Consider the following 8,283-nt stretch of genomic DNA (forward strand, 5'->3'; position numbering starts at 1 on the left):
GCAAAATAATACGAGAATAAGAATAGTTTAAATTGAGGCTCTCAGAAGAGCAATGTACCTAAGGTGTCAGGCCCAGGAAGATTTGAGTCCAGACATCTATAAATTCCAAGCCTCAGACTCAGTCCACTCCTCTGCTTCCTCTCACAGCAGGCCTGGGGCTCAGTCTCCCAGAAGCTCAACCTGCAGCCACACCCAGCGTCAGAGAAACCCTTACCCCCACTGCCACACCCATTGCCTCATTCTTGCCTCATTCTTGCCCCCTGGAGGGCTCTGCACCTCCTGGGTCCCAGCTTCTGGCCCCGCCACTCACTTCTCTTGGCCCCATCCCCTAGCCGCGAGCTAAGATTACACTTCACCCAGCCCAACCTGGGCGGTCCCTAGCCACTGGCCTCTGCATCCCACTCAGTCCCGCCCCGCCCCGGCCTCCCTTCACACTGGATGCAACAGAGTGGCCATTTTGCCGCTAGCGACCCCTTCTGGAGACCTGAGCACTCTTCCTTCCTCGGCCTAGGCTGTGGCTGGCCTGGGACTGGGGTCTGGGCCAGGTAGGCGGGCAGCAGCCCGTGTTGAGTGGCGGCTCAAGCCGGTGGCCCCGATGTTAGCAGCGCAGGTGCCCTTGGTCGGGGGTCGGGGAGGCTGCGGGTGCGGCACTGGGGCGACCTAGCCTCAGGTCTTCAGGGCCCTCCTTTCCTCCCTCCTTTCTGTTGGGGTCCGCCTGGCACGGGGCCCGGGATCCTTGCCCCCCCCCCCAGGTGCTGTTGGGAGCCCAGCCCTGGTGTGGGACCTGTGGCAGGGCGGCTGGGGGTCTCACATGGCCTCTACTCTCAGTGAGCCTGGCCCTCCTGAGCTGCGGACATTTACCCCAATAGGATGATTTTATTCCACTTGGAGCTTCTCCCTGCAGACTGAGACAGGACCTAGATGTTATACTAAGACAGCAGTTATTTTTCTACCTGCACATGCTTTGTCTCCAGTCCATTCCATTGATAAGGGCTTTCTGCTTGTTTTAATATTGGTGTCTCTTGGGTGTTTAAGCTTTGTGAGGAGTCTGAATGTGGCATGGGGCTTTGAGGGATGAGAAAGTGTGATCAGCAGTTTAAAAATTTAAATCCACAAAAAAACCAGTTCACCCACATTGTTGAACCTGCTGCAGAATACCCATCTTGTCCTTATTCCGCTGTCTTTAACCATACTCCCCAGTTCTGCTCACATCATTTATGTATTTGCATAGTGTTGAATATTTATATTATATGCATAAGTAGAGTTTTACTTAGTTATCCTGTTATTGACCATGTACACAAGTCTAGTTCCTCTTAGAAAAACTGCATTGAGCATATATCTTTTTTTCTTGGGATAAATTCCAGACATTGGAAATAGTAAATCAAAGTTCTGTGTTCTTTCCCTGGTACTTGATATGAATTTCTTCTTAGACAAGACATGTTAACAATAGACACCTTGCAAAATTTAGGTATTTGCCCAATTATCTGGAGAAATTTGGAGTTCAGCAAGGTGTTGACTCATTTTCTGTGCCAGCTGAGAGGCCATACAGATTTTATTTTTAACTGATGTACCATGATCATCCTTTTGTTTTGATTCACTCTATTCTGTTTTATTTCATTTGGTTTTATCCTCTTGACAATTAAAAAAAAAACACTTTCTTGCAAGGCATGGTGGTGCATGCCTGTAATCCCAGCACATGTGAGGGTTAGACTCGAGGATCACAGAGAGTTCAAGGACAGCCTGAAATACTTATTGAGTCAAGGTCAGCCTGCAGTACATAGGAATACCTTGTCTCAAAGGAAAATAAAACAAACAAACAAACAAACATTTTTTTCTTCTTTTTTGTTTTAATGTAGCACAGGTAGATATTAATAAAGTATGAAAACACTTTTATAAATAGATTAATTTTTTTCATAACAGAATAACGGTTAATACACTGTGTTCAATGATCACAGGGATTTCTGTATGAGCTATATGCCCATGCATTTTAAAACTTTGTTTTTTTTTTTAAATTTTTGAGATAATCTCTAAATAATTTACTCAGCTCTCCAAGTTGGGTTTAAACTTGTGGTCCTCCTTCCTTACTCTCCCTGAGTGCTGGGAGTACAGGTATAGGATATCTTCCTTTGGTAATTCACAAAAATTATGAATGTTTGTGGGGTAACATGTGCTTTTGATCTATGTCCCCTTTGTAGAAAGAATCAATCCAGGTAATGTGTCTACCATGTGTCTACCACGTTACTAACCTACAAATACTTTCACAGTGATTACAACTGCAAATCCCATTGTTTAGCAGTTTTGAAAGCTATCCTTCTTATTAACAGTGGTCACCATGCAGTTTAGTTATAGTTGAAAATTTCTTCTCCATTGTTAGTGACAATTTGTATTCTTGGATGAAAATCCTGCTTTCCCCATCCCTCATGGAACTGATCATTCTTGAAAATCAAAGTGCCCAAAAAAGATGTGGAGGCTCAAGCTGCTTGGGGCACACTGCTCTCCAGAAAGACCAGGTGATGGTGTTCTGCAGCCCTTCATCTTGCTCCCAATTTTTTTCCTTAACTCAATTCTGGGAATTGAATGTAGGCCCTTGCACTGAACTACAGTAAATTCTGTTTTCAAATTTCTTTTTTATTTTGAGTCAGGGTTTGCATAAGTAAGTACACTGCTGAGACATCAATCTTGGCCATAGATTCTTACATGTCTGTGTGTGAACACACATTGATGTCAGAGACCTTTCATTTTCAAAACCAAGATCTTCCATGCACACATCCTTCTCTCATCAGTGTATTACTTCGTGATCAGATTCTTTTTCCTCTTCCCTTGTGGGCAGAGAGAGACTGAGCTCAGCATCCCTGCAGCTTTCCCTGGTGCTTGTGACCCACTCTGATGCCTTGAACTCTCTATGTGGAGTGTAGCAACTTCCCAGTTTCCTCCTGCTTCAATCAGTGCTGTGAACCACAGTCTTAAACAGAAAGCTTGAAAAGTTATGCGGATCTCTGTGTGGGATAAATCTCTATTGTGAGCATTGCAAGGTCTGGGGACACCTGTGTAGAGCTGTGATGGGAGCTACTGGACAGGGCTCTTCTCTGCACACCATGTTCTCCCTAGTGATGTTCAGCACTTGCCTTAAAACCTGCCAATCAGATGGGGACACAGCAAATGTCAGGGATGTGTGCTTGCATGAATCAACTTTGGGAAGCTCAGCATTTTCTACATTTGTTTACATGTGGTGATTCTCTTTTGAATTACAAGAATTTTTCTTCTCTCACAGAATGGACTCATGACACCTCTTTGTCACTTCTAATACAAACTATTTATCTGCCTGCTGCTTGTAAGCAAAGATTTCTTATTGTGGATTCTACATTATTCTTGGTTCTGTTTTTCAAATGTAAAGAATCAGATCTTTCTCTCTCCCTTGTACCACTGAAATCATGGGAAAACTTTTCCAACATGAAAAGATGAGTAGATAAACAATAGTCTTCACATTTTATCTGTACACTTTGGTCTATCTGGGGTTTTCTCTTCTATTGAAGAGCAATAGCAGCCAGTCTCCTCTAGGAATATTTGGCCAAACATAATCTGATGCATCAATATTAAAGACCCGCTGTACTAAATTAGAGGGATAAAATTTCAGAGTGGGTGGGGAGTAGCAAGAGAGAACAAGGATATGGAAGTTCCCAAACTGAACAGAGTGCTAGAACTCAATGGATGTGGAAATTGTACAAATTAGTGATGTGATGACGTGCTACTGAATTGAATATGTTGAAATGCATGATATCTTAACTTTTAATTAAAATTACCTTAGAATTTGATGTTGAGAATAATTATAGACTTAGGAGTAAACATCAAAACTGAAAGAAATACAAGGGGAGGGGTTACAAGGGGATGGGAAGGGAAAAGCAGGTGCTTTGCAGGACTTGCCCCTAAGTAGAGTTCAAAACACCTGTCATGGTGCGGTAAAAGTGCCAGTTATGGAATTCCTTAACAGGGTGCCTGACCTTAGTTTTCACTTTGATCCCAGAGCTAGTGAAGTCACTGGAGGTGCAGATGACCAAAGCTTTGCAATTTGGACTTGAGGTTAGTCAGGTACCAGCCCTCCATCAGCAGAAGGACAACAATCACCAACTGTCCTTGCTCCTTGCAGGCCCCAGAACTTCGCAATGCCTGTAACAGACAACTCTGTGCACAAATCCACCCCAGTAAAGTTTCTCATTCAGCTTTGACCAACTCATTTCTGCATGCCTCAGGGTTACAGGATGTCCCAATACTGGCAGTCTTTTTCCTTGTCAAGTGTTCCATGCACTCCCCAAAGGCTCACAGGCCAAAGCCAAAGTCTTCTGAAGACAGTGCTTATTTTCAGTGAGCTCAGGCTTGTCCAATTCAGCTGGGACATCTTGTAGAATTTGAAACCAGCCTCATGCTCCAATTGCAGAGAGTTCAGCCCAGCCTTCTCTCTGCCTTGAATGGGACAGTGCTGGTCCAAGAAGCCTTCCCCGGCTGATCGTAGTCCCTAAAAGTGCTGCGACCACCTGTCCTCCATTCTTTAGGAAAGCATGAAATCCGTCTTCCTTTCCCACCCTCGTGGTGTTGTCTCTGTGAGAAAGAGAGTGGTGTCTGCAGTGTTACTCTACTTGTGCTTACTCTACAGGGTTGGTGCACTGTAAATATCTGTGAAGTGAGTGATCAGAGGGAGTGTGTTCTCCCTGCTATTCCTTCCTCTTCACTTCGTATCAGGATGCATCCTTCCATTCTGTGTGCCTTCTGGGGACACCCCTCCCCACTATTATGTGTTCACATATACAGAGGCCAGGAAGTTAGGCAAATTCACAGTAATGTGGGTAGAACCTGATCTGTTCTTTAGAGGGACTTGTGTCCTGGATAACATGGAATCACAAGAGAACAGTGGCTACATTTGGACTGGTCATTGCATCATGGTCACAGTCTAGTAAATTGCTGGTTAAAGGCACACACCAGCTCCTTTTATGATGTCTGTGTGAACCTGTGTCCTATGTTATCACCCAGAGATTCCTGCTATGGATACCTTGGAAGCCCATGGAACGACTCTACGCTGTCCTTCACAATGAAGAGAACAGCTTCATCCAAGTGACAGATCCATGGTAGAAGGCAAGGCTTCACCAAGGCTAAGAAAAACCAGCAGTGCTAACAGGGTCACAGCTCTGAGGAGAAAGATCTGAGTTTAGACCCAAATCCTCCTCCTGTCTTCCTACATAAACCTAGACAAGACACCCTCCCTCAGGTCTTTCATAGAGTGTCCCCATGCACTATAGAGGTCATCCTGGCATCTACTTCCTAGGGACATTATCACCATTCTTAGATGACAATTGTAATGCCTGTTAGCTGGTGTCTTGTGTACATAGTATACAGAATTAGCGGTTAAATCCAGGAGTGGGTGCAATGAACGTGGAATACAGTGCTGCCTGGTGGTAGAAATGACACTGACCTCCTGGACATATTCCCTGGTGGCATTGTGAGGGGGCAGACGTTCTTCAATTCAATCATCTTTATGTTCCCTAAGCTTCACAATCTCTGCTATGTACTGGTGCTATGGCCTTTGAGTCAGGAACTCACACAGGCTATGCATACACTATGGATGGAGTTGCACCCCAAATCTTCTGGCATTGCTTCTACTCTCACACCTTTGTAAATTAGCACTCCCTTGACCTGACTCCTACTCAATAGGTGACAGCTGACCTTCTGGTGCAAAAAGTTGAGTAGCCCATTCTCTACATTATGGGCCTCACTTAGTGGATTATTTTTATTATTACTATTATTAGTGTTGTTATTTTGCATTAACAGTGCTGAAATTGAGCCCAGGGCCTCATGCATGGTAAGCAAGTACACTATGCTGAGCTCTCTCCCCAGCTCCTGACTCACTGTTAAATAACTGACAATGGCAGACATCATGTGATGCAAATACTATGGTTCACGAATTAAAATAACTGTTATACATCTTCTGTTATTTCCCTCTTATGTTCTCTCTTATATTTTAGTATTTATTTTTCTCCCTCTCTGGATCTCTGCCTGTGGGGAAGTCACTGCTGTTTCTGAAGCTTGTAAGAGGAGAGGCTGATGAGCTTTGAGTGAGAAAAGGTAAAACAGTCCAAAAGGAATCAGGCTTTTGCCTTGGGTCCTGCCTGTAACAAGGGACAGAGCCTGAGAGCAAATTTTGCCCTAGTGCCATCTCTCCTGAGCCTTTCTTCACAGAGATATGATGGTAGCAGACCCAGTGAAACCTCCTGGATTCCTGATACACAGCAACTCTGAGAGAACAGAGTATATCTCTTATATGATCTGACCTGCCTTCTATCACATGTGTCTTGTCATATTTTGAAAATGTATGTAATGAGTGGACAGAATTTGACTTCTTGGCCTTCTTTCCCCAATCATAATCATTAATGATTATGTACAGTGAGATTACTGTACAGTGTTTTGCTATGGATTTTCTTTAGTAGGTTCTCACTTCATGGTTTGCTGTGGTTTGTTTATTCATTCAAATGTTATTGGATATTCACATTGCAACTTTCAGTTGTTGGAAACAAAGTTGAAGTGAATATCTTATAAAATTCTCTTCCTGACGTAGAGGATTGTACGCACAGAATCCTAAGATAGTCAGATGAGTTAACCTGAAATTAACTGCCAAAATGGTATCTGAAGTGAATGTACCACAAGCAAGACAGAGGAAATTTCCTTTGTGCACTTCCTCACCAATAGCAGTGTGTTTTGAACAAAAATGAAAGTCTCCTTTGTGCTCTTCAAAACATCAACAGGGTTTCTCTTGTGGGATGAATATTCACTTACCTGATAATTGACAATGATAGGAGGCATGTAGAAACTGGAAAGTGTTCCTGTGATGGCCAAGGGCATGTTGAAGGCCTTAGAAGTGATAGAATTGTGAGTCTGCTGGGGGACTTGGTATCACAGCTGGCTCCTGTGGAAGTCACACTGCATGACCCAGGGAGTATTGACTTCTCCTGAAGTTAAGACCCCATGACTAGGACAGTTCTTGTCAGAGTTGACTGGTATTGTGTGACAGGCCTATGACTTGACAGAAGATGGCGGTAGAGGAGCCCCTAGCCCAAGCAGAAGGACTCAGGGGACTGTTCCTCTCTACTCATAATACATGTGTACAATCTAGGCAGCTTTGGAATATGGGAGCAGCCGAAAGAGCTAAAGCAAAATGTCAGTGAAACAGTCCCACCATGGATGTTATACCTATTGGAAAATGACAATAAGAAAAGGCAAAATGCAATCTCAAACATCTACTCCATCAGGAGCAAGACCAACAGACATTGAAATAGAGGACTTTAAAAGGCATAAATCAGAAACTTCAAAAGATAGCAAATGAAGTAAAGAAACAGATCCATGAAGCTATCGAGGACATCAAACTAGAAATAATGTCTCATGTAAAGAAATAACAGATGTAACAACTGTAGGAAACATGTTTCTCAACATAGCTAGAGAAGAAACAGATAAAACAAAAAATACAGGAGCATGGTAAATTGAAACTATGAGTGAACAACTTAGAAAACAAGCAGAATCTATGAAACATATGCAAAGAGATATTCAAGAAATTAAAAAAATTGAAAGCTGGCAAAAGCTTTTAAATGATGCGGAGGATAGAATTTCATAATTTGAGGACAGTATTGCAGGGAGTGATCATGAAAGTGTAGAACATATAAAAATAGCAAAGCATCATGAAATGACAATCCAACAGCTTCAACATGATGCCAAGAGAAGCAATGTAAGACTAATAGACATCAGTGAAGATGCAGGAGTCAATGCAAATGACATAACTAGGCTATTCACATAAAAAATAACAGAAAAATTTCCAAACATGAAGAAAATTCTGATATACAAAAAAGTGAGACACACAAAGTGCAAAACAGTCACAACAAACATAAGTCTATGGTCAAACACATAATAATTAAGATCCCAGACATACAGCTTAAAAAGAGAATACTAAAACTGTTAAAGAAAAGACACAACTCAACTGTCCAGGAAAGACTATGATTACTATTAAGGCAATCTTTCAGCCCAAACCTTCAGGTTAAGATGAGCTTGGAGTGAACAATTTCAAGCCCTAACAGAAAACAACTTTTAACCTAGACTGATGTACCAAGAAAAAGTGTCTTTCAAATTTAATGGAGAAACAAGATACTTCAATGACAAAGAACAACTGAAGAAATTCATGTCCACCAAACCAACCCTAGAAGGCTTACTGAAAGACATGCTAGATAGCGATAAAAAGGACCACAATCTCCA

Source organism: Cavia porcellus, unplaced genomic scaffold (genome assembly GCF_034190915.1).
Source record: "Cavia porcellus strain 051 isolate PalLab524CR breed Dunkin Hartley unplaced genomic scaffold, mCavPor4.1 scaffold_32, whole genome shotgun sequence".
NCBI lineage: Eukaryota > Metazoa > Chordata > Mammalia > Rodentia > Caviidae > Cavia > Cavia porcellus.